We start from the raw sequence: 24,431 nt of genomic DNA on the forward strand, positions 1-24,431 counted from the left end.
CTGGGATCCCTTCATTCCTCGTTCCTGGAGCCTTCTCCGCTCCTCCTCCTTCCTTCTCCCTCTTCCAGGCCTGGGCCTCTGTTACTAGGCCTGCCTCCGGAGCAGAGCTCATGCAGAGCCCCTGCTCCCTTCCACTTCTGCTCAGACTTCTCTGCACTGAACTAAGATGGTGCCCACCTTTTATACTCCCTTCTCAATGCACCCAGGAACTGCTTCCTCCCTGCTCCTGCACTACAGGGTTCCCCTTCCTCAGTGTTCCCTCCCCCCACTCCAGCCAGGGACAGGGACTGTCGTGCCCATCTCAGGGGCATATTGGTCGCCCTGCCCCACGGCAATGTGGTGTAATGCATGCAGGTGTCGGGTCCTGATCCACACTCCATCCTTACCTGAGAGTGAGATATCACACCTCTGGGTGAGGTGCAATACCTCTGTAGCAACCGAGCCCTCAGGGTGCTACAGTTCCATTTATCTTCAGCCTAGGTGACGTATTGTGATACAGGGCCGTGATTTTGGCTATAAAAGGGTCCCCTAGACCCCTACCCCAAGCTTTTTAAGAGAATCATATATGGCGTGCCAGGAGACTCTATGAAATGCTTTCTCAGCATCCAACAAGAGTATCTAATTACAAATTTTTAACTGCATCTAGCCCAGGAAATACTTTGTGCCTAGTAGCAGTGTCTGCTAGTCAGCGGATTATCCCGGCTGTTAAGCAAGCTACACCACCTGTAGTTTGGACACTTAATTTTTTCAAAGGAAATGCTTCGGGACCACGGGATACTCAGTGAAGAGCATCAGGAGGCACCCCAAGGCATAGGGGCTGGGACTGGCAGTAGGATGCCTTGCGGTGGACAGCCGAGCTCGATCCTTATAAAAGCTTTTTAATTGCAGCAGCTTTAGTGGACGCTACTGGAGCTGGAATTACGCGGCTGCTGGCATGAGACTTGCCCTCCAATAGATCCTGGTAATTGGATTTAAAGTGTATTCATTCAAATTAGAGAGACAATTTAAATTAAAAAGCTTAGAGCTGCCTCCACCACAGGGGGGCTCGCTCGACCCACCAGCAGACAGGCACCAGTATTGGGAGAGGGGGGCTGGCCATCAGGGTTCACCGCGGCTCTGGCACAAACCCGGCGACACGGAGGTGGCACGGGCAGGAGCGGACTGGCCGTGTCGGCTTCTCACTTTTTGGATTTTAAAAGGGCATGACATGCCTATATCTGTGTCTCCCCCTCCTTTTACTCCTATACCTCTTGTATTTTCGCATGACTATATGTACTTGTCACTTTTCCATGTGTTTGTTATGTCTTCTGAGCAGTTTGTCAGCTTTTGGACACCTTTGAAGGTGTTTTCTATGTGTTTCTATGTGTTTTTGTTTGCCTGCCATTGGTTTTAATGGTGTTCGAAGGTGTTCGACGAACACACGGGTGTTCGACGAACCGAACCGAACTCGAACACTACGGGGGTGGCTCAACACTACTCTTCAGTTGTTGATTAAACACTTTGTAGGGTTAGTCTCCAATATGAAAGCAATGTCAGGGTTGGCATTGGTGTTATGCTGGTGGGTGTAGTTGCTTTTAAAACAATAGGCCATAGTTTAATTCTTGAAGAACTCATTGTTTTTTTGCATTTGGTGGTGTTTGGAATCTTTTTCACTTTCTGTGCTAAGGCTTATGCTTTTATTTCTTTCTTGGTAACACTTTAGCTACCTTAGTGGGCAGAAAGCAAAGGTAATTGAGAGAATTTGTAGGCAGAGGTGGAAAAGCTACATAACTGATTCCAAAAACTCCTCTGTCTTTAGAGTTAGTGTTAAAAATGCCAAAAATGGCAGAGGTCTTTAGGGGGAATTTGGTGCTGCTGTAGACTCTTTGAAATCTGTTGGAGCTAAGGCTCATAGTGTACTTTCTTTCTTGGTAAGAGTTTAGTTACCTTATTGGCAAAAAAGTGAAAATAATTGAGAGAAATGTAAGAATTGGTGGAAAAGCTACATAGCTGATTCACAAGAATTCATCTTTGAATTTTGGACAATGGTTTGCCTTGTTTTTAAACTTTTTAGTAATTGGCTCTTTCAAGACATATTCAGTCCTCCTTTTTTAAGTAAAACTTTAGCAGATTTAACAGCCAAAATCCCAAACCAGTCAAGTGGGTTCATGCATTGGTGGTATAGTGGTGAGCATAGCTGCTTCCCAAGCAGTAGACCCAGGTTTGATTTCCAGCCAATGCAATACTTATGTAGTTTTATTTCTGGCATATCATACATTTTACAAACTATTTTGTAATGTTAGTGCAGAAAATGTAAAAAAAAAAGCTGACCCTGTAAGCATTGGTGGTATAGTGGTGAGCATAGCTGCCTTCCAAGCAGTTGACCTGGGTTCAATTCCCAGCCAATGCATAACATTGGTGTTTTTTTTTTTCAGGCATGTCATACTTTTTACTAACAATTTTCTAGGGTTAGTGCAGAAAATGTGAAAAAAATGCTGGGTACCTTAAGTATTTTTGGTATAGTGGTGAGCAAACCTGCCTTCCAAGCAGTTGACCTGCGATTGATTCCTGGTCAATGCAATACTTATGTGGGTTTTTTTTTCCTGGCACGTCTTATTTTTACTAATAATTTCGTATTGTTAGTGCAGAAAATGTAAGAAAAAAACATGGTTTCTGTAAGTGTTGGTGGTATAGTGATGAGAATCGCTGCCTTCCAAGTAGTTGACCCGAGTTTGATTCTCAGCCAACGCATGAATTGTTTTTCACATTTGGTGATGCTTTTAGTCTGTTTTAATTTTTCGTGTTAAGTCTCAGGCTCTTCTTTCTTCTTAGAGTTTAGCAACCACGAAAATGAGAAAAAAATTGAAGAGAATATTTCTTAGCTTTTTTTCAACTGTCTCATCTAACTGATCTTCTGCTCTTCAGTTGTTGATTAAACACTTTGTAGGGTTAGTCTCCAATATGAAAGCAATGTCAGGGTTGGCATTGGTGTTATGCTGGTGGGTGTAGTTGCTTTTAAAACAATAGGCCATAGTTTAATTCTTGAAGAACTCATTGTTTTTTTGCATTTGGTGGTGTTTGGACTCTTTTTCACTTTCTGTGCTAAGGCTTATGCTTTTATTTCTTTCTTGGTAACACTTTAGCTACCTTAGTTGGCAAAAAGCAAAGCTAATTGAGAGAATTTGTAGGCAGAGGTGGAAAAGCTACATAACTGATTCCAAAAACTCCTCTGTCTTTAGAGTTAGTGTTAAAAATGCCAAAAATGGCAGAGGTCTTTACGGGTAATTTGTTGCGGGTGCTGACTCTTTGTAATCTTTTTGAGCTAAGGCTCATAGTGTACTTTCTTTCTTGGTAAGAGTTTAGCTACCTTATTGGCAAAAAAGTGAAAATAATTGAGAGAATTGTAAGAATTGGTGGAAAAGCTCCATAGCTGATTCACAAGAATTCATCTTTGAGTTTTGGACAATGGTTTGCCTTGTTTTTAAACTTTTTAGTAATTGGCTCTTTCAAGACATATTCAGTCCTCCATTTTTTAAGTAAAACTTTAGCAGATTTAACAGCTATAATCCCAAACCATTCAAGTTGGTTCATGCATTGGTGGTATAGTGGTGAGCATAGCTGCTTCCCAAGCAGTAGACCCGGGTTTGATTCCCGGCCAATGCAATACTTATGTAGTTTTATTTCTGGCTTATCATACATTTTACAAACTATTTTGTAATGTTAGTGCAGAAAATGTAAAAAAAAAAAGCTGATCCTGTAAGCATTGGTGGTATAGTGGTGAGCATAGCTGCTTTCCAAGCAGTTGACCCGGGTTCGATTCCTGGCCAATGCAAAACATGGGTGTGTTTTTTTTTCAGGCACGTCATAATTTTTACTAACAATTTTGTAGGGTTAGTGCAGAAAATGTGAAAAAAATGCTGGGTACCTTAAGCATTTTTGGTATAGTGGTGAGCAAACCTGCCTTCCAAGCAGTTGACCTGCGATTGATTCCTGGTCAATGCAATACTTATGTGGGTTTTTTTTCCCTGGCACGTCTTACTTTTTACTAATAATTTTGTATTGTTAGTGCAGAAAATGTAAGGAAAAAACATGGCTTCTGTAAGTGTTGGTGTTATCGTGGTGAGCATAGCTGCCTTCCAAGCAGTTGACCCTGGTTCGCTTCCCGGCCAAAGCATGAATTGTTTTTCACATTTGGTGATGCTTTTAGTCTGTTTTAATTTTTCTTGTTAAGGCTCATGCTCTTCTTTCTTCTTAGAGTTTAGCAACCACGAAAATGAGAAAAAAATTGAAGAGAATATTTCTTAGATTTTTTTCAACTGTCTCATCTAACTGATCTTCTGTTCTTCAGTTGTTGATTAAATACTTTGTAGGGTTAGTCTCCAATATGAAAGCAATGTCAGGGTTGGCAATGGTGTTATGCTGGTGGGTGTAGTTGCTTTTAAAACTATAGGCCATAGTTTAATTCTTGAAGAACTCATTGTTTTTTGCATTTGGTGGTGTTTGGAATCTTTTTCACTTTCTGTGCTAAGGCTTATGCTTTTATTTCTTTCTTGGTAACACTTTAGCTACCTTAGTGGGCAGAAAGCAAAGCTAATTGAGAGAATTTGTAGGCAGAGGTGGAAAAGCTACATAACTGATTCCAAAAACTCCTCTGTCTTTAGAGTTAGTGTTAAAAATGCCAAAAATGGCAAAGGTCTTTAGGGGGAATTTGGTGCTGCTGTTGACTCTTTGTAATATGTTTGAGCTAAGGCTCATAGTGTACTTTCTTTCTTGGTAAGAGTTTAGTTACCTTATTGGCAAAAAAGTGAAAATAATTGAGAGAAATGTAAGAATTGGTGGAAAAGCTACATAGCTGATTCACAAGAATTCATCTTTGAGTTTTGGACAATGCTTTGTCTTGTTTTTAAACTTTTTAGTAATTGGCTCTTTCAAGTCCTCCTTTTTTAAGTAAATCTTTAGCACATTTAACAGCCATAATCCCAAACTAGTCAAGTGGGTTCATGCATTGGTGGTATAGTGGTGAGCATAGCTGCTTCCCAAGCAGTTGACCTGGGTTCGATTTCCAGCCAATGCAATACTTATGTAGTTTTATTTCTGGCATACCATACATTTTACAAACTATTTTGTAATGTTAGTGCAGAAAATGTAAAAAAAAACATGGCTTCTGTAAGTGTTGGTGGTATAGTGGTGAGCATAGCTGCCTTCCAAGCAGTTGACCTGGGTTCAATTCCCAGCCAATGCATGAATTGTTTTTCACATTTGGTGATGCGTTTAGTCTGTTTTAATTTTTCGTGTTAAGGATCATGCTCTTCTGTCATCTTAGAGTTTAGCAACCACGAAAATGAGAAAAAAATTGAAGAGTATATTTCTCAGATTTTTTTCAACTGTCTCATCTAACTGATCTTCTGCTCTTCAGTTGTTGATTAAATACTTTGTAGGGTTAGTCTTCAATACGAAAGTATTGTCAGGGTTGGCATTGGTGTTATGCTGGTGGGTGTAGTTGCTTTTAAAACAATAGGCCATAGTTTAATTCTTGAAGAACTCATTGTTTATTTGTATTTGGTGGTGTTTGGACTCTTTTTCACTTTCTGTGCTAAGGCTTATGCTTTTATTTCTTTCTTGGTAACACTTTAGCTACCTTAGTGGGCAGAAAGCAAAGCTAATTGAGAGAATTTGTAGGCAGAGGTGGAAAAGCTACATAACTCATTCCAAAAACTCCTCTGTCTTTAGAGTTAGTGTTAAAAATGCCAAAAATGGCAGAGGTCTTTAGGGGGAATTTGGTGCTGCTGTTGACTCTTTGTAATCTGTTTGAGCTAAGGCTCATAGTGTACTTTCTTTCTTGGTAAGAGTTTAGCTACCTTATTGGCAAAAAAGTGAAAATAATTGAGAGAAATGTAAGAATTGGTGGAAAAGCTATATAGCTGATTCACAAGAATTCATCTTTGAGTTTTGGACAATGCTTTGCCTTGTTTTCAAACTTTTTAGTAATTGGCTCTTTCAAGACATATTCAGTCCTCCTTTTTTAAGTAAAACTTTAGCAGATTTAACAGCCAAAATTCCGATCCAGTCAAGTGGGTTCATGCATTGGTGGTATAGTGGTGAGCATAGCTGCTTCCCAAGCAGTTGACCCGTGTTCGATTTCCAGCCAATGCAATACTTATGTAGCTTTATTTCTGTCATATCATACATTTTACAAACTATTTTGTAATGTTAGTGCAGAAAATGTAAAAAAAAAAGCTGACCCTGTAAGCATTGGTGGTATAGTGGTGAGCATAGCTGCCTTCCAAGCAGTTGACCTGGGTTCAATTCCCAGCCAATACCAAACATCGGTGTTTTTTTTTTTCGGTCACGCCATACTTTTTACTAACAATTTTGTAGGGTTAGTGCAGAAAATGTGAAAAAAATGCTGGGTACCTTAAGCATTTTTGGTATAGTGGTGAGCAAACCTGCCTTCCAAGCAGTTGACCTGCGATTGATTCCTGGTCAATGCAATACTTATGTGGGGGTTTTTTTTCCTGGTACGTCTTACTTTTTACTAATAATTTCGTATTGTTAGTGCAGAAAAAGTAAGAAAAAAACATGGCTGCTGTAAGTGTTGGTGGTATAGTGGTGAGAATCGCTGCCTTCCAAGTAGTTGACCCGAGTTCGATTCTCAGCCAACGCATGAATTGTTTTTCACATTTGGTGATGCTTTTAGTCTGTTTTAATTTTCGTGTTAAGTCTCAGGCTCTTCTTTCTTCTTAGAGTTTAGCAACCACGAAAATGAGAAAAAAATTGAAGAGAATATTTCTTAGCTTTTTTTCAACTGTCTCATCTAACTGATCTTCTGCTCTTCAGTTGTTGATTAAACACTTTGTAGGGTTAGTCTCCAATATGAAAGCAATGTCAGGGTTGGCATTGGTGTTATGCTGGTGGGTGTAGTTGCTTTTAAAACAATAGGCCATAGTTTAATTCTTGAAGAACTCATTGTTTTTTTGCATTTGGTGGTGTTTGGACTCTTTTTCACTTTCTGTGCTAAGGCTTATGCTTTTATTTCTTTCTTGGTAACACTTTAGCTACCTTAGTTGGCAAAAAGCAAAGCTAATTGAGAGAATTTGTAGGCAGAGGTGGAAAAGCTACATAACTGATTCCAAAAACTCCTCTGTCTTTAGAGTTAGTGTTAAAAATGCCAAAAATGGCAGAGGTCTTTAGGGGGAATTTGGTGCTGCTGTTGACTCTTTGTAATCTGTTTGAGCTAAGGCTCATAGTGTACTTTCTTTCTTGGTAAGAGTTTAGTTACCTTATTGGCAAAAAATTGAAAATAATTGAGAGAAATGTAAGAATTGGTGGAATAGCTACATAGCTGATTCACCAGAATTCATCTTTGAGTTTTGGACAATGCTTTGCCTTGTTTTTAAACTTTTTAGTAATTGGCTCTTTCAAGACCTATTCAGTCCTCCTTTTTTAAGTAAAACTTTAGCAGATTTAACAGCCAAAATCCCAAACCAGTCAAGTGGGTTCATGCATTGGTGGTATAGTGGTGAGCATAGCTGCTTCCCAAGCAGTTGACCCGGGTTTGATTTCCAGCCAATGCAGTACTTATGTAGTTTTATTTCTGGCATATCACACATTTTACAAACTATTTTGTAATGTTAGTACAGAAAATGTAAAAAAAAAAGCTGACCCTGTAAGTATTGGTGGTATAGTGGTGAGCATAGCTGCCTTCCAAGCAGTTGACCCGAGTTCGATTCCTGGCCAATGCAAAACATGGGTGTGTTTTTTTTTCAGGCACGTCATAATTTTTACTAACAATTTTGTAGGGTTAGTGCAGAAAATGTGAAAAAAATGCTGGGTACCTTAAGCATTTTTGGTATAGTGGTGAGCAAACCTGCCTTCCAAGCAGTTGACCTGCGATTGATTCCTGGTTAATGCAATACTTATGTGGGTATTTTTTTCCTGGCACGTCTTACTTTTTACTAATAATTTTGTATTGTTAGTGCAGAAAATGTAAGAAAAAAACATGGCTTCTGTAAGTGTTGGTGGTATAGTGGTGAGAATCGCTGCCTTCCAAGTAGTTGACCCGAGTTCGATTCTCAGCCAACACATGAATTGTTTTTCACATTTGGTGATGCTTTTAGTCTGTTTTAATTTTTAGTGTTAAGTCTCAGGCTCTTCTTTCTTCTTAGAGTTTAGCAACCACGAAAATGAGAAAAAAATTGAAGAGAATATTTCTTAGCTTTTTTTCAACTGTCTCATCTAACTGATCTTCTGCTCTTCAGTTGTTGATTAAACACTTTGTAGGGTTAGTCTCCAGTATGAAAGCAATGTCAGGGTTGGCATTGGTGTTATGCTGGTGGGTGTAGTTGCTTTTAAAACAATAGGCCATAGTTTAATTCTTGAAGAACTCATTGTTTTTTTGCATTTTGTGGTGTTTGGACTCTTTTTCACTTTCTGTGCTAAGACTTATGCTTTTATTTCTTTCTTTGTAACACTTTAGCTACCTTAGTTGGCAAAAAGCAAAGCTAATTGAGAGTATTTGTAGGCAGAGGTGGAAAAGCTACAGAACTGATTCCTAAAACTCCTCTGTCTTTAGAGTTAGTGTTAAAAGTGCCAAAAATGGCAGAGGTTTTTAGGGGGAATTTGGTGCTGCTGTTGACTCTTTGTAATCTGTTTGAGCTAAGGCTCATAGTGTACTTTCTTTCTTGGTAAGAGTTTAGTTACCTTATTGGCAAAAAAGTGAAAATAATTGAGAGAAATGTAAGAATTGGTGTAAAAGCTACATAGCTGATTCACAAGAATTCATCTTTGAGTTTTGGACAATGCTTTGCCTTGTTTTTTATCTTTTTAGTAATTGGCTCTTTCAAGACATATTCAGTCCTTCTTTTTTAAGTAAAACTTTAGCAGATTTAACAGCCAAAATCCCAAACCAGTCAAGTGGGTTCATGCATTGGTGGTATAGTGGTGAGCATAGCTGCTTCCCAAGCAGTTGACCCGGGTTCGATTTCCAGTCAATGCAATACTTATGTAGTTTTATTTCTGGCATATCATACATTTTACAAACTATTTTGTAATGTTAGTGCAGAAAATGTAAAAAAAAAAGCTGACCCTGTAAGCATTGGTGGTATAAGGGTGAGCATAGCTGCCTTCCAAGCAGTTGACCTGGGTTCAATTCCCAGCCAATGCTAAACATCGGGTTTTTTTTTTTTTCAGGCACGTCATACTTTTTACTAACAATTTTGTAGGGTTAGTGCAGAAAATGTGAAAAAAATGCTGGGTACCTTAAGCATTTTTGGTATAGTGGTGAGCAAACCTGCCTTCCAAGCAGTTGACCTGCGATTGATTCCTGGTCAATGCAATACTTTTGTGGGGTTTTTTTTCCTGGCACGTCTTACTTTTTACTAATAATTTTGTATTGTTAGTGCAGAAAATGTAAGAAAAAAACATGGCTTCTGTAAGTGTTGGTGGTATAGTGGTGAGCATAGCTGCCTTCCAAGCAGTTGACCCGGGTTCAATTCCCAGCCAATGCATGAATTGTTTTTCACATTTGGTGATGCGTTTAGTCTGTTTTAATTTTTCGTGTTAAGGATCATGCTCTTCTGTCATCTTAGAGTTTAGCAACCACGAAAATGAGAAAAAAATTGAAGAGTATATTTCTTAGATTTTTTTCAACTGTCTCATCTAACTGATCTTCTGCTCTTCAGTTGTTGATTAAATACTTTGTAGGGTTAGTCTTCAATACGAAAGTATTGTCAGGGTTGGCATTGGTGTTATGCTGGTGGGTGTAGTTGCTTTTAAAACAATAGGCCATAGTTTAATTCTTGAAGAACTCATTGTTTATTTGTATTTGGTGGTGTTTGGACTCTTTTTCACTTTCTGTGCTAAGGCTTATGCTTTTATTTCTTTCTTGGTAACACTTTAGCTACCTTAGTGGGCAGAAAGCAAAGCTAATTGAGAGAATTTGTAGGCAGAGGTGGAAAAGCTACATAACTCATTCCAAAAACTCCTCTGTCTTTAGAGTTAGTGTTAAAAATGCCAAAAATGGCAGAGGTCTTTAGGGGGAATTTGGTGCTGCTGTTGACTCTTTGTAATCTGTTTGAGCTAAGGCTCATAGTGTACTTTCTTTCTTGGTAAGAGTTTAGCTACCTTATTGGCAAAAAAGTGAAAATAATTGAGAGAAATGTAAGAATTGGTGGAAAAGCTATATAGCTGATTCACAAGAATTCATCTTTGAGTTTTGGACAATGCTTTGCCTTGTTTTCAAACTTTTTAGTAATTGGCTCTTTCAAGACATATTCAGTCCTTCTTTTTTAAGTAAAACTTTAGCAGATTTAACAGCCAAAATCCCAAACCAGTCAAGTGGGTTCATGCATTGGTGGTATAGTGGTGAGCATAGCTGCTTCCCAAGCAGTTGACCCGGGTTCGATTTCCAGTCAATGCAATACTTATGTAGTTTTATTTCTGGCATATCATACATTTTACAAACTATTTTGTAATGTTAGTGCACAAAATGTAAAAAAAAAAGCTGACCCTGTAAGCATTGGTGGTATAATGGTGAGCATAGCTGCCTTCCAAGCAGTTGACCCGGATTCAATTCCTGGCCAATACAAAACATCATTGTTTTTTTTTTTCAGGCACGTCATACTTTTTACTAACAATTTTGTAGGGTTAGTGCAGAAAATGTGAAAAAAATGCTGGGTACCTTAAGCATTTTTGGTATAGTGGTGAGCAAACCTGCCTTCCAAGCAGTTGACCTGTGATTGATTCCTGGTCAATGCTATACTTATGTGGGGTTTTTTTTCCTGGCACGTCTTACTTTTTACTAATAATTTTGTATTGTTAGTGCAGAAAATGTAAGAAAAAAACATGGCTTCTGTAAGTGTTGGTGGTATAGTGGTGAGAATCGCTGCCTTTCAAGTAGTTGACCCGAGTTCGATTCTCAGCCAACGCATGAATTGTTTTTCACATTTGGTGATGCTTTTAGTCTGTTTTAATTTTTCGTGTTAAGTCTCAGGCTCTTCTTTCTTCTTAGAGTTTAGCAACCACGAAAATGAGAAAAAAATTGAAGAGAATATTTCTTAGCTTTTTTTCAACTGTCTCATCTAACTGATCTTCTGCTCTTCAGTTGTTGATTAAACACTTTGTAGGGTTAGTCTCCAATATGAAAGCAATGTCAGGGTTGGCATTGGTGTTATGCTGGTGGGTGTAGTTGCTTTTAAAACAATAGGCCATAGTTTAATTCTTGAAGAACTCATTGTTTTTTTGCATTTGGTGGTGTTTGGACTCTTTTTCACTTTCTGTGCTAAGGCTTATGCTTTTATTTCTTTCTTGGTAACACTTTAGCTACCTTAGTGGGCAAAAAGCAAAGCTAATTGAGAGAATTTGTAGGCAGAGGTGGAAAAGCTACATAACTGATTCCAAAAACTCCTCTGTCTTTAGAGTTAGTGTTAAAAATGCCAAAAATGGCAGAGGTCTTTAGGGGTAATTTGGTGCTGCTGTTGACTTTTTGTAATCTCTTTGAGCTAAGGCTCATAGTGTACTTTCTTTCTTGGTAAGAGTTTAGTTACCTTATTGGCAAAAAAGTGAAAATAATTGAGAGAAATGTAACAATTGGTGGAAAAGCTACATAGCTGATTCACAAGAATTCATCTTTGAGTTTTGGACAATGCTTTGCCTTGTTTTTAAACTTTTTAGTAATTGGCTCTTTCAAGACATATTCAGTCCTCCTTTTTTTAAGTTAAACATTAGCAGATTTAACAGCCAAAATCCCAAGCCAGTAAAGTGGGTTCATGCATTGGTGGTATAGTGGTGAGCATAGCTGCTTCCCAAGCAGTTGACCCGGGTTCGATTTCCAGCCAATGCAATACTTATGTAGTTTTATTTCTGGCATATCATACATTTTACAAACTATTTTGTAATGTTAGTGCAGAAAATGTAAAAAAAAAAGCTGATCCTGTAAGCATTGGTGGTATAGTGGTGAGCATAGCTGCCTTCCAAGCAATTGACCCGGGTTCGATTCCTGGCCAATGCAAAACATGAGTGTGATTTTTTTTCAGGCACGTCATAATTTTTACTAACAATTTTGTAGGCTTAGTGCAGAAAATGTGAAAAAAATGCTGGGTACCTTAAGCATTTTTGGTATAGTGGTGAGCAAACCTGCCTTCCAAGCAGTTGACCTGCGATTGATTCCTGGTCAATGCAATACTTATGTGGGTTTTTTTTTCCTGGCACGTTTTACATTTTACTAATAATTTTGTATTGTTAGTGCAGAAAATGTAAGAAAAAAACATGGCTTCTGTAAGTGTTGGTGGTATAGTGGTGAGCATAGCTGCCTTCCAAGCAGTTGACCCGGGTTTGATTCCCGGCCAACGCATGAATTGTTTTTCACATTTGGTGATGCTTTTAGTCTGTTTTAATTTTTCGTGTTAAGGCTCATGCTCTTCTTTCTCCTTAGAGTTTAGCAACCACGAAAATGAGAAAAAAATTGAAGAGAATATTTCTTAGATTTTTTTCAACTGTCTCATCTAACTGATCTTCTGCTCTTCAGTTGTTGATTAAATATTTGTAGGGTTAGTCTCCAATACGAAAGCAATGTCAGGGTTGGCATTGGTGTTATGGTGGTGGGTGTACGTGCTTTTAAAACAATAGGCCATAGTTTAATTCTTGAAGAACTCATTGTTTTTTTGCATTTGGTGGTGTTTGGAATCTTTTTCACTTTCTGTGCTAAGGCTTATGCTTTTATTTCTTTCTTGGTAACACTTTAGCTACCTTAGTGGGCAGAAAGCAAAGCTAATTGAGAGAATTTGTAGGCAGAGGTGGAAAAGCTACATAACTGATTCCAAAAACTCCTCTGTCTTTAGAGTTAGTGTTAAAAATGCCAAAAATGGCAGAGGTCTTTAGGGGGAATTTGGTGCTGCTGTTGTCTCTTTGTAATCTGTTTGAGCTAAGGCTCATAGTGTACTTTCTTTCTTGGTAAGAGTTTAGTTACCTTATTGGCAAAAAAGTGAAAATAATTGAGAGAAATGTAAGAATTGGTGGAAAAGCTACATAGCTGATTCACAAGAATTCATCTTTGAGTTTTGGACAATGCTTTGCCTTGTTTTTAAAATTTTTAGTAATTGGCTCTTTCAAGACATATTCAGTCCTCCTTTTTTAAGTAAAACTTTAGCAGATTTAACAGCCAAAATCCCAAACCAGTCAAGTGGGTTCATGCATTGGTGGTATAGTGGTGAGCCTAGCTGCTTCCCTAGCAGTTGACCCGGGTTCGAATTCCAGCCAATGCTATACTTATGTAGTTTTATTTCTGGCATATCATACATTTTACAAACTATTTTGTAATGTTAGTGCAGAAAATGTAAAAAAAAAAAGCTGACCCTGTAAGCATTGGTGGTATAGTGGTGGTATAGTGGTGAGCATAGCTGCCTTCCAAGCAGTTGACCCAGGTTCTATTCCCGGCCAATATAAAACATTGGTGTTTTTTTTTTCAGGCACGTCATACTTTTTACTAACAATTTTGTAGGGTTAGTGCAGAAAATGTGAAAAAAATGCTGGGTACCTTAAGCATTTTTGGTATAGTGGTGAGCAAACCTGCCTTCCAAGCAGTTGACCTGCGATTGATTCCTGGTCAATGCAATACTTTTGTGGGTTTTTTTTTCCTGGCAAGTCTTACTTTTTACTAATAATTTTGTATTGTTAGTGCATAAAATGTAAGAAAAAAACATGGCTTCTGTAAGTGTTGGTGGTATAGTGGTGAGAATCGCTGCCTTCCAAGTAGTTGACCCGAGTTCGATTCTCAGCCAACGCATGAATTGCTTTTCACATTTGGTGATGCTTTTAGTCTGTTTTAGTTTTTCGTGTTCAGTCTCAGGCTCTTCTTTCTTCTTAGAGTTTAGCAACCACGAAAATGAGAAAAAAATTGAAGAGAATATTTCTTAGCTTTTTTTCAACTGTCTCATCTAACAGATCTTCTGCTCTTCAGTTGTTGATTAAACACTTTGTAGGGTTAGTCTCCAATATGAAAGCAATGTCAGGGTTGGCATTGGTGTTATGCTGGTGGGTGTAGTTTCTTTTAAAACAATAGGCAATAGTTTAATTCTTGAAGAACTCATTGTTTTTTTGCATTTGGTGGTGTTTGGACTCTTTTTCACGTTCTGTGCTTAGGCTTATGCTTTTATTTCTTTCTTGGTAACACTTTAGCTACCTTAGTTGGCAAAAAGCAAAGCTAATTGAGAGAATTTGTAGGCAGAGGTGGAAAAGCTACATAACTGATTCCAAAAACTCCTCTGTCTTTAGAGTTAGTGTTAAAAATGCCAAAAATGGCAAAGGTCTTTAGGGGTAATTTGGTGCTGGTGCTGATGCTTTGTAATCTGTTTGAGCTAAGGCTCATAGTGTACTTTCTTTCTTGGTAAGAGTTTAGTTACCTTATTGGCAAAAAAGTGAAAATAATTGAGAGAATTGTAAGAATTGGGGGAAAAGCTATATAGCTGATTCACAAGAATTCATCTTTGAGTTTTGGACAATGCTTTCCCTTGTTTTTAAACTTTTTAGTAATTGGCTCTTTCAAGACATATTCAATCCTCCTTTTTTAAGTAAAACTTTAGCAGATTTAACCGCCAAAATCCCAAACCAGTTAAGTGGGTTCATGCATTGGTGGTATAGTGGTGAGCATAGCTGCTTCCCAAGCAGTCGACCCGGGTTCGATTTCCAGCCAATGCAATACTTATGTAGTTTTATTTCTGGCATATCATACCTTTTACAAACTATTTTGTAATGTTAGTGCAGAAAATGTAAAAAAAAAAAGCTGACCTTGTAAGCATTGGTGGTATAATGGTGAGCATAGCTGCCTTCCAAGCAGTTGACCCGGTTTCAATTCCCGGCCAATACAAAACATCGGTGTTTTATTTTTTCAGGCACATCATACTTTTTACTAACAATTTTGTAGGGTTAGTGCAGAAAATGTGAAAAAAATGCTGGGTACCTTAAGCATTTTTGGTGTAGTGGTGAGCAAACCTGCCTTCCAAGCAGTTGACCTGCGATTGATTCCTGGTCAATGCAATACTTATGCGCGAGTTTTTTTCCTGGCACGTCTTACTTTTTACTAATAATTTTGTATTGTTAGTGCAGAAAATGTAAGAAAAAAACATGGCTTCTGTAAGTGTTGGTGGTATAGTGGTGAGCATAGCTGCCTTCCAAGCATTTGACCAGGGTTCGATTCCTGGCCAACGCATGAATTGTTTTTCACATTTGGTGATGCTTTTAGTCTGTTTTAATTTTTTGTTAAGTCTCATGCTCTTCTTTCTTCTTAGAGTTTAGCAACCACGAAAATGAGAAAAAAATTGAAGAGAATATTTCTTAGATTTTTTTCAACTGTCTCATCTAACTGATCTTCTGCTCTTCAGTTGTTTATTAAATACTTTGTAGGGTTAGTATCCAATACGAAAGCAATGTCAGGGTTGGCATTGGTGTTATGCTGGTGGGTGTAGTTGCTTTTAAAACAATAGGCCATAGTTTAATTCTTGAAGAACTCATTGTTTTTTTGCATTTGGTGGTGTTTGGAATCTTTTTCACTTTCTGTGCTAAGGCTTATGCTTTTATTTCTTTCTTGGTAACACTTTAGCTACCTTAGTGGGCAGAAAGCAAAGCTAATTGAGAGAATTTGTAGGCAGAGGTGGAAAAGCTACATAACTGATTCCAAAAACTCCTCTGTCTTTAGAGTTAGTGTTAAAAATGCCAAAAATAGCAGAGGTCTTTAGGCGGAATTTGGTGCTGCTGTTGACTCTTTGTAATCTGTTGGAGCTAAGGCTCATAGTGTACTTTCTTTCTTGGTAAGAGTTTAGTTACCTTATTGGCAAAAAAGTGAAAATAATTGAGAGAATTGTAAGAATTGGTGGAAAAGCTACATAGCTGATTCACAAGAATTCATCTTTGAGTTTTGGACAATGCTTTGCCTTGTTTTTAAACTTTTTAGTAATTGGCTCTTTCAAGACATATTCAGTCCTCCTTGTTCTAAGTAAAACTTTAGCAGATTTAACGGCCATAATCCCAAACCAGTCAAGTTGGTTCATGCATTGGTGGTATAGTGGTGAGCATATCTGCTTCCCAAGCAGTTGACCCGGGTTTGATTCCTGGCCAATGCAATACTTATGTAGTTTTATTTCTGGCATATCATATATTTTACAAACTATTTTGTAATGTTAGTGCAGAAAATGTAAAAAAAAAAGCTGATCCTGTAAGCATTGGTGGTATAGTGGTGAGCATAGCTGCCTTCCAAGCAGTTGACCCGGGTTCGATTCCTGGCCAATGCAAAACATAGGTGTGTTTTTTTTTCAGGCACGTCATAATTTTTACTAACAATTTTGCAGGGTTAGTGCAGAAAATGTGAAAAAAATGTTGGGTACCTTAAGCATTTTTGGTATAGTGGTGAGCAAACCTGCCTTCCAAGCAGTTGACCTGCGATTGATTCCTGGTCAATGCAATACTTATGTGGGGTTTTTTTTCCTGGCACGTCTTACTTTTTACTAATAATTTCGTATTGTTAGTGCAGAAAATGTAAGAAAAAAACATGGCTTCTGTAAGTGTTGGTGGTATAGTGGTGAGAATCGCTGCCTTCCAAGTAGTTGACCCGAGCTCGATTCTCAGCCAACGCATGAATTGTTTATCACATTTGGTGATGCTTTTAGTCTGTTTTAATTTTTCGTGTTAAGTCTCAGGCTCTTCTTTCTTCTTAGAGTTTAGCAACCACGAAAATGAGAAAAAAATTGAAGAGAATATTTCTTAGCTTTTTTTCAACTGTCTTATCTAACTGATCTTCTGCTCTTCAGTTGTTGATTAAACAGTTTGTAGGGTTAGTCTCCAGTATGAAAGCAATGTCAGGGTTGGCATTGGTGTTATGGTGGTGGGTGTAGTTGCTTTTAAAACAATAGGCCATAGTTTAATTCTTGAAGAACTCATTGTTTTTTTGCATTTGGTGGTGTTTGGACTCTTTTTCACTTTCTGTGCTAAGGCTTATGCTTTTATTTCTTTCTTGCTAACACTTTAGCTACCTTAGTTGGCAAAAAGCAAAGCTAATTGAGAGAATTTGTAGGCAGAGGTGGAAAAGCTACATAACTGATTCCAAAAACTCCTCTGTCTTTAGAGTTAGTGTTAAAAATGCTAAAAATGGCAGAGGTCTTTAGGGGTAATTTGGTGCTGGTGCTGACTCTTTGTAATCTTTTTGAGCTAAGGCTCATAGTGTACTTTCTTTCTTGGTAAGAGTTTAGTTACCTTATTGGCAAAAAAGTGAAAATAATTGAGAGAATTGTAAGAATTGGTGGAAAAGCTCCATAGCTGATTCACAAGAATTCATCTTTGAGTTTTGGACAATGCTTTGCCTTGTTTTTAAACTTTTTAGTAATTGGCTCTTTCAAGACATATTCAGTCCTCCTTTTTTTAAGTAAAACTTTAGCAGATTTAACAGCCATAATCCCAAACTAGTCAAGTGGGTTCATGCATTGGTGGTATAGTGGTGAGCATAGCTGCTTCCCAAGCAGATGACCCGGGTTCGATTCCCGGCCAATGCAGTACTTATGTGGTTTTATTTCTGGCATATCATACATTTTACAAACTATTTTGTAATGTTAGTGCAGAAAATGTAAAAAAAAAAGCTGACCCTGTAAGCATTGGTGGTATAGTGGTGAGCATAGCAGCCTTCCAAGCAGTTGACCCGGGTTCAATTCCCGGCCAATACAAAACATCGATGTTTTTTTTTTTTCAGGCACGTCATACTTTTTACTAACAATTTTGTAGGGTTAGTGCAGAAAATCTGAAAAAAATGCTGGGTACCTTAAGCATTTTTGGTATAGTGGTGAGCAAACCTGCCTTCCAACAGTTGACCTGCGATAGATTCCTGGTCAATGCAATACTTATGTGGGTTTTTTTTTCCTGGCACGTCTTACTTTTTACTAATAATTTTGTATTGTTAGTGCAGAAAATGTAAGAAAAAAACATGGCTTCTGTAAGTGTTGGTGGTATAGTGGTGAGCATATCTGCCTTCCAAGCAGTTGACCTGGGTTCGATTCCCGGCCAACGCATGAATTGTTTTTCACATTTGGTGATGCTTTTAGTCTGTTTTAATTTTTCGTGTTAAGGCTCATGCTCTTCTTTCTTCTTAGAGTTTAGCAACCACGAAAATGAGAAAAAAATTGAAGAGAATATTTCTTAGATTTTTTTCAATTGTCTCATCTAACTGATCTTCTGCTCTTCAGTTGTTGATTAAATACTTTGTAGGGTTAGTCTCCAATACGAAAGCAATGTCAGGGTTGGCATTGGTGTTATGCTGGTGGGTGTAGTTGCTTTTAAAACAATAGGCCATAGTTTAATTCTTGAAGAACTCATTGTTTTTTTCCATTTGGTGGTGTTTGGAATCTTTTTCACTTTCTGTGCTAAGGCTTATGCTTTTATTTCTTTCTTGGTAACACTTTAGCTACCTTAGTGGGCAGAAAGCAAAGCTAATTGAGAGAATTTGTAGGCAGAGGTGGAAAAGCTACATAACTGATTCCAAAAACTCCTCTGTCTTTAGAGTTAGTGTTAAAAATGCCAAAAATGGCAGAGGTTTTTAGGGGGAATTTGGTGCTGCTGTTGACTCTTTGTAATCTGTTTGAGCTAAGGCTCATAGTGTACTTTCTTTCTTGGTAAGAGTTTAGTTACCTTATTGGCAAAAAAGTGAAAATAATTGAGAGAAATGTAAGAATTGGTGGAAAAGCTGCATAGCTGATTCACAAGAATTCATCTTTGAGTTTTGGACAATGCTTTGCCTTGTTTTTAAACTTTTTAGTAATTGGCTCTTTCAAGACATATTCAGTCCTCCTTTTTTTAAGTAAAACTTTAGCAGATTTAACAGCCAAAATCCCAAACCAGTCAAGTGGGTTCATGCATTGGTGGTATAGTGGTGAGCATTGCTGCTTCCCAAGCAGTTGACCCAGGTTCAATTTCCAGCCAATGCAATACTTATGCAGTTTTATTTCTGGCATATCATACATTTTACAAACTATTTTGTAATGTTAGTGCAGAAAATGTAAAAAAAAAAAGCTGACCCTGTAAGCATTGGTGGTATAGTGGTGAGCATAGCTGCCTTCCAAGCAGTTGACCCGGGTTCAATTCCCGGCCAATACAAAACATCGGTGTTTTTTTTTTTCAGGCACGTCATACTTTTTACTAACAATTTTGTAGGTTTAGTGCAGAAAATGTGAAAAAAATGCTGGGTACCTTAAGCATTTTTGGTATAGTGGTGAGCAAACCTGCCTTCCAAGCAGTTGACCTGCGATTGATTCCTGGTCAATGCAATACTTATGTGGGGGTTTTTTTCCTGGCACGTCTTACTTTTTACTAATAATTTCGTATTGTTAGTGCAGAAAATGTAAGAAAAATCATGGCTTCTGTAATTGTTGGTGGTATAGTGGTGAGAATCGCTGCCTTCCAAGTAGTTGACTCGAGCTCGATTCTCAGCCAATGCATGAATTGTTTATCACATTTGGTGATGCTTTTAGTCTGTTTTAATTTTTCGTGTTAAGTCTCAGGCTCTTCTTTCTTCTTAGAGTTTAGCAACCACGAAAATGAGAAAAAAATTGAAGAGAATATTTCTTAGCTTTTTTTCAACTGTCTCATCTAACTGATCTTCTGCTCTTCAGTTGTTGATTAAACACTTTGTAGGGTTAGTCTCCAATACGAAAGCAAAGTCAGGGTTGGCATTGGTGTTATGTTGGTGGGTGTAGTTGCTTTTAAAACAATAGGCCATAGTTTAATTCTTGAAGAACTCATTGTTTTTTTGCATTTGGTGGTGTTTGGACTCTTTTTCACTTTCTGTGCTAAGGCTTATGCTTTTATTTCTTTCTTGGTAAGAGTTTAGTTACCTTATTGGCAAAAAAGTGAAAATAATTGAGAAAAATGTAAGAATTGTTGGAAAAGCTACATAGCTGATTCACAAGAATTCATCTTTGAGTTTTGGACAATGCTTTGCCTTGTTTTTAAACTTTTTAGTAATTGGCTCTTTCAAGACATATTCAGTCCTCCTTTTTTTAAGTAAAACTTTAGCAGATTTAACAGCCAAAATCTCAAGCCAGTCAAGTGGGTTCATGCATTGGTGGTATAGTGGTGAGCATAGCTGCTTCCCAAGCAGTTGACCTGGGTTCGATTCCCGGCCAATGCAATAATTATGTAGCTTTATTTCTGGCATATCATACATTTTACAAGCTATTTTGTAATGTTAGTGCAGAAAATGTAAAAAAAAAAGCTGACCCTGTAAGCATTGGTGGTATAGTGGTGAGCATAGCTGCCTTCCAAATAGTTGACCTGGGTTCATTTCCCGGCCAATACAAAACATCGGTGTTTTTTTTTTTCAGGCACGTTCTACTTTTTACTAACAATTTTGTAGGGTTAGTGCAGAAAATGTGAAAAAAATGCTGGGTACCTTAAGCATTTTTGGTATAGTGGTGAGCAAACCTGCCTTCCAAGCAGTTGACCTGCGATTGATTCCTGGTCAATGCAATACTTATGTGGGTTTTTTTTTCCTGGCACGTCTTACGTTTTACTAATAATTTCGTATTGTTAGTGCAGAAAATGTAAGAAAAAAACATGGCTTCTGTAAGTGTTGGTGGTATAGTGGTGAGAATCGCTGCCTTAAAAGTACTTGACCCGAGTTCGATTCTCAGCCAACGCATGAATTGTTTTTCACATTTGGTGATGCTTTTAGTCTGTTTTAATTTTTCGTGTTAAGTCTCAGGCTCGTCTTTCTTCTTAGAGTTTAGCAACCACGAAAATGAGAAAAAAATTGAAGAGAATATTTCTTAGCTTTTATTCAACTGTCTCATCTAACTGATCTTCTGCTCTTCAGTTGTTGATTAAAAACTTTGTAGGGTTAGACTCCAATACGAAAGCAATGTCAGGGTTGGCATTGGTGTTATGCTGGTGGGTGTAGTTGCTTTTAAAACAAATGGCCATAGTTTAATTCTTGAAGAACTCATTGTTTTTTTGCATTTGGTGGTGTTTGGAATCTTTTTCACTTTCTGTGCTAAGGCTTATGCTTTTATTTCTTTCTTGGTAACACTTTAGCTACCTTAGTTGGCAAAAAGCAAAGCTAATTGAGAGAATTTGTAGGCAGAGGTGGAAAAGCTACATAACTGATTCCAAAAACTCCTCTGTATTTAGAGTTAGTGTTAAAAATGCCAAAAATGGCAGAGGTCTTTAGGGGTAATTTGGTGCTGGTGCTGACTCTTTGTAATCTTTTTGAGCTAAGGCTCATAGTGTACTTTCTTTCTTGGTAAGAGTTTAGTTACCTTATTGGCAAAAAAGTGAAAATAATTGAGAGAATTGTAAGAATTGGTGGAAAAGCTCCATAGCTGATTCACAAGAATTCATCTTTGAGTTTTGGACAATGCTTTGCCTTGTTTTTAAACTTTTTAGTAATTGTCTCTTTCAAGACATATTCAGTCCTCCTTTTTTTAAGTAAAACTTTAGCAGATTTAACAGCCATAATCCCAAACCAGTCAAGTTGTTTCATCCATTGGTGGTATAGTGGTGAGCATAGCTGCTTCCCAAGCAGTTGACCCGGGTTCGATTCCCGGCCAATGCAATACTTATGTAGTTTTATTTCTGGCATATCATACATTTTACAAACTATTTTGTAATGTTAGTGCAGAAAATTTTAAAAAAAAAAGCTGATCCTGTAAGCATTGGTGGTATAGTGGTGAGCATAGCTGCCTTCCAAGCAATTGACCAGGGTTCGATTCCTGGCCAATGCAAAACATGGGTGTGTTTTTTTTTCAGGCACGTCATAATTTTTACTAACAATTTTGTAGGGTTAGTGCAGAAAATGTGAAAAAAATGCTGGGTACCTTAAGCATTTTTGGTATAGTGGTGAGCAAACCTGCCTTCCAAGCAGTTGACCTGCGATTGATTCCTGGTCAATGCAATACTTATGTGGGGTTTTTTTTCCTGGCACGTGTTACTTTTTACTAATAATTTCGTATTGTTAGTGCAGAAAATGTAAGAAAAAAACATGTCTTCTGTAAGTGTTGGTGGTATAATGGTGAGTATAGCTGCCTTCCAAGCAGTTGACCCGAGTTTGATTCCTGGCCAACGCATGAATTGTTTTTCACATTTGGTGATGCTTTTAGTCTGTTTTAATTTTTCGTGTTAAGGCTCATGCTCTTCTTTCTTCTTAGAGTTTAGCAACCACGAAAATGAGAAAAAAATTGAAGAGAATATTTCTTAGATTTTTTTCAACTGTCTCATCTAACTGATCTTCTGCTCTTCAGTTGTTGATTAAAAACTTTGTAGGGTTAGACTCCAATACGAAAGCAATGTCAGGGTTGGCATTGGTGTTATGCTGGTGGGTGTAGTTGCTTTTAAAACAATAGGCCATAGTTTAATTCTTGAAGAACTCATTGTTTTTTTGCATTTGGTGGTGTTTGGAATCTTTTTCACTTTCTGTGCTAAGGCTTATGCTTTTATTTCTTTCTTGGTAACACTTTAGCTACCTTAGTGGGCAGAAAGCAAAGGTAATTGAGAGAATTTGTAGGCAGAGGTGGAAAAGCTACATAACTGATTCCAAAAACTCCTCTGTCTTTAGAGTTAGTGTTAAAAATGCCAAAAATGGCAGAGATCTTTAGGGGTAATTTGGTGCTGCTGTAGACTCTTTGTAATCTGTTGGAGCTAAGGCTCATAGTGTACTTTCTTTCTTGGTAAGAGTTTAGTTACCTTATTGGCAAAAAAGTGAAAATAATTGAGAGAATTGTAAGAATTGGTGGAAAAGCTCCATAGCTGATTCACAAGAATTCATCTTTGAGTTTTGGACAATGCTTTGCCTTGTTTTTAAAGTTTTTAGTAATTGGCTCTTTCAAGACATATTCAGTCCTCCTTTTTTTAAGTAAAACTTTAGCAGATTTAACAGCCATAATCCCAAACCAGTCAAGTTGTTTCATCCATTGGTGGTATAGTGGTGAGCATAGCTGCTTCCCAAGCAGTTGACCCGGGTTCGATTCCCGGCCAATGCAATACTTATGTAGTTTTATTTCTGGCATATCATACATTTTACAAACTATTTTGTAATGTTAGTGCAGAAAATTTAAAAAAAAAAAGCTGATCCTGTAAGCATTGGTGGTATAGTGGTGAGCATAGCTGCCTTCCAAGCAATTGACCAGGGTTCGATTCCTGGCCAATGCAAAACATGGGTGTGTTTTTTTTTCAGGCACGTCATAATTTTTACTAACAATTTTGTAGGGTTAGTGCAGAAAATGTGAAAAAAATGCTGGGTACCTTAAGCATTTTTGGTATAGTGGTGAGCAAACCTGCCTTCCAAGCAGTTGACCTGCGATTGATTCCTGGTCAATGCAATACTTATGTGGGGTTTTTTTTCCTGGCACGTGTTACTTTTTACTAATAATTTCATATTGTTAGTGCAGAAAATGTAAGAAAAAAACATGGCTTCTGTAAGTGTTGGTGGTATAATGGTGAGTATAGCTGCCTTCCAAGCAGTTGACCCGAGTTCGATTCCCGGCCAACGCATGAATTGTTTTTCACATTTGGTGATGCTTTTAGTCTGTTTTAATTTTTCGTGTTAAGGCTCATGCTCTTCTTTCTTCTTAGAGTTTAGCAACCACGAAAATGAGAAAAAAATTGAAGAGAATATTTCTTAGATTTTTTTCAACTGTCTCATCTAACTGATCTTCTGCTCTTCAGTTGTTGATTAAAAACTTTGTAGGGTTAGTCTCCAATACGAAAGCAATGTCAGGGTTGGCATTGGTGTTATGCTGGTGGGTGTAGTTGCTTTTAAAACAATAGGCCATAGTTTAATTCTTGAAGAACTCATTGTTTTTTTGCATTTGGTGGTGTTTGGAATCTTTTTCACTTTCTGTGCTAAGGCTTATGCTTTTATTTCTTTCTTGGTAACACTTTAGCTACCTTAGTGGGCAGAAAGCAAAGGTAATTGAGAGAATTTGTAGGCAGAGGTGGAAAAGCTACATAACTGATTCCAAAAACTCCTCTGTCTTTAGAGTTAGTGTTAAAAATGCCAAAAATGGCAGAGATCTTTAGGGGTAATTTGGTGCTGCTGTAGACTCTTTGTAATCTGTTGGAGCTAAGGCTCATAGTGTACTTTCTTTCTTTGTAAGAGTTTAGTTACCTTATTGGCAAAAAAGTGAAAATAATTGAGAGAATTGTAAGAATTGGTGGAAAAGCTCCATAGCTGATTCACAAGAATTCATCTTTGAGTTTTGGACAATGCTTTGCCTTGTTTTTAAAGTTTTTAGTAATTGGCTCTTTCAAGACATATTCAGTCCTCCTTTTTTTAAGTAACACTTTAGCAGATTTAACAGCCATAATCCCAAACCAGTCAATTGGGTTCATGTATTGGTGGTATAGTGGTGAGCATAGCTACTTCCCAAGCAGTTGACCCGGGTTCGATTCCCGGCCAATGCAATACTTATGTAGTTTTATTTCTGGCA

General features: G+C 37.7%; 12 non-coding genes across 12 annotated transcripts; all 12 read left to right on the forward strand.

Annotated features, from left to right (window-relative positions):
- Positions 1-2,317: 2,317 nt before the first annotated feature.
- TRNAG-UCC (transfer RNA glycine (anticodon UCC)) lies at positions 2,318-2,389 on the forward strand. The gene has a single exon. It is a non-coding gene; the product is annotated as a tRNA-Gly (tRNA).
- A 1,181-nt stretch (positions 2,390-3,570) lies between these two features.
- On the forward strand, positions 3,571-3,642 carry TRNAG-CCC (transfer RNA glycine (anticodon CCC)). The gene has a single exon. It is a non-coding gene; the product is annotated as a tRNA-Gly (tRNA).
- Positions 3,643-3,739: 97 nt separating this feature from the next.
- On the forward strand, positions 3,740-3,811 carry TRNAG-UCC (transfer RNA glycine (anticodon UCC)). The gene has a single exon. It is a non-coding gene; the product is annotated as a tRNA-Gly (tRNA).
- Positions 3,812-4,981: 1,170 nt separating this feature from the next.
- TRNAG-CCC (transfer RNA glycine (anticodon CCC)) lies at positions 4,982-5,053 on the forward strand. Its single transcript has one exon. It is a non-coding gene; the product is annotated as a tRNA-Gly (tRNA).
- Positions 5,054-5,149: 96 nt separating this feature from the next.
- On the forward strand, positions 5,150-5,221 carry TRNAG-UCC (transfer RNA glycine (anticodon UCC)). Its single transcript has one exon. It is a non-coding gene; the product is annotated as a tRNA-Gly (tRNA).
- A 10,966-nt stretch (positions 5,222-16,187) lies between these two features.
- On the forward strand, positions 16,188-16,259 carry TRNAG-UCC (transfer RNA glycine (anticodon UCC)). Its single transcript has one exon. It is a non-coding gene; the product is annotated as a tRNA-Gly (tRNA).
- A 1,182-nt stretch (positions 16,260-17,441) lies between these two features.
- TRNAG-CCC (transfer RNA glycine (anticodon CCC)) lies at positions 17,442-17,513 on the forward strand. Its single transcript has one exon. It is a non-coding gene; the product is annotated as a tRNA-Gly (tRNA).
- Positions 17,514-19,032: 1,519 nt separating this feature from the next.
- On the forward strand, positions 19,033-19,104 carry TRNAG-UCC (transfer RNA glycine (anticodon UCC)). Its single transcript has one exon. It is a non-coding gene; the product is annotated as a tRNA-Gly (tRNA).
- Positions 19,105-20,065: 961 nt separating this feature from the next.
- TRNAG-CCC (transfer RNA glycine (anticodon CCC)) lies at positions 20,066-20,137 on the forward strand. Its single transcript has one exon. It is a non-coding gene; the product is annotated as a tRNA-Gly (tRNA).
- A 1,350-nt stretch (positions 20,138-21,487) lies between these two features.
- Positions 21,488-21,559, forward strand: TRNAG-CCC (transfer RNA glycine (anticodon CCC)). The gene has a single exon. It is a non-coding gene; the product is annotated as a tRNA-Gly (tRNA).
- Positions 21,560-22,910: 1,351 nt separating this feature from the next.
- TRNAG-CCC (transfer RNA glycine (anticodon CCC)) lies at positions 22,911-22,982 on the forward strand. Its single transcript has one exon. It is a non-coding gene; the product is annotated as a tRNA-Gly (tRNA).
- Positions 22,983-24,333: 1,351 nt separating this feature from the next.
- On the forward strand, positions 24,334-24,405 carry TRNAG-CCC (transfer RNA glycine (anticodon CCC)). The gene has a single exon. It is a non-coding gene; the product is annotated as a tRNA-Gly (tRNA).
- Positions 24,406-24,431: the final 26 nt, after the last annotated feature.

The sequence above is a fragment of the Phyllobates terribilis genome, unplaced genomic scaffold (genome assembly GCF_046119375.1).
Source record: "Phyllobates terribilis strain yellow unplaced genomic scaffold, ASM4611937v1 Scaffold_3__8_contigs__length_932513732, whole genome shotgun sequence".
NCBI classification, from domain to species: Eukaryota; Metazoa; Chordata; class Amphibia; order Anura; family Dendrobatidae; genus Phyllobates; species Phyllobates terribilis.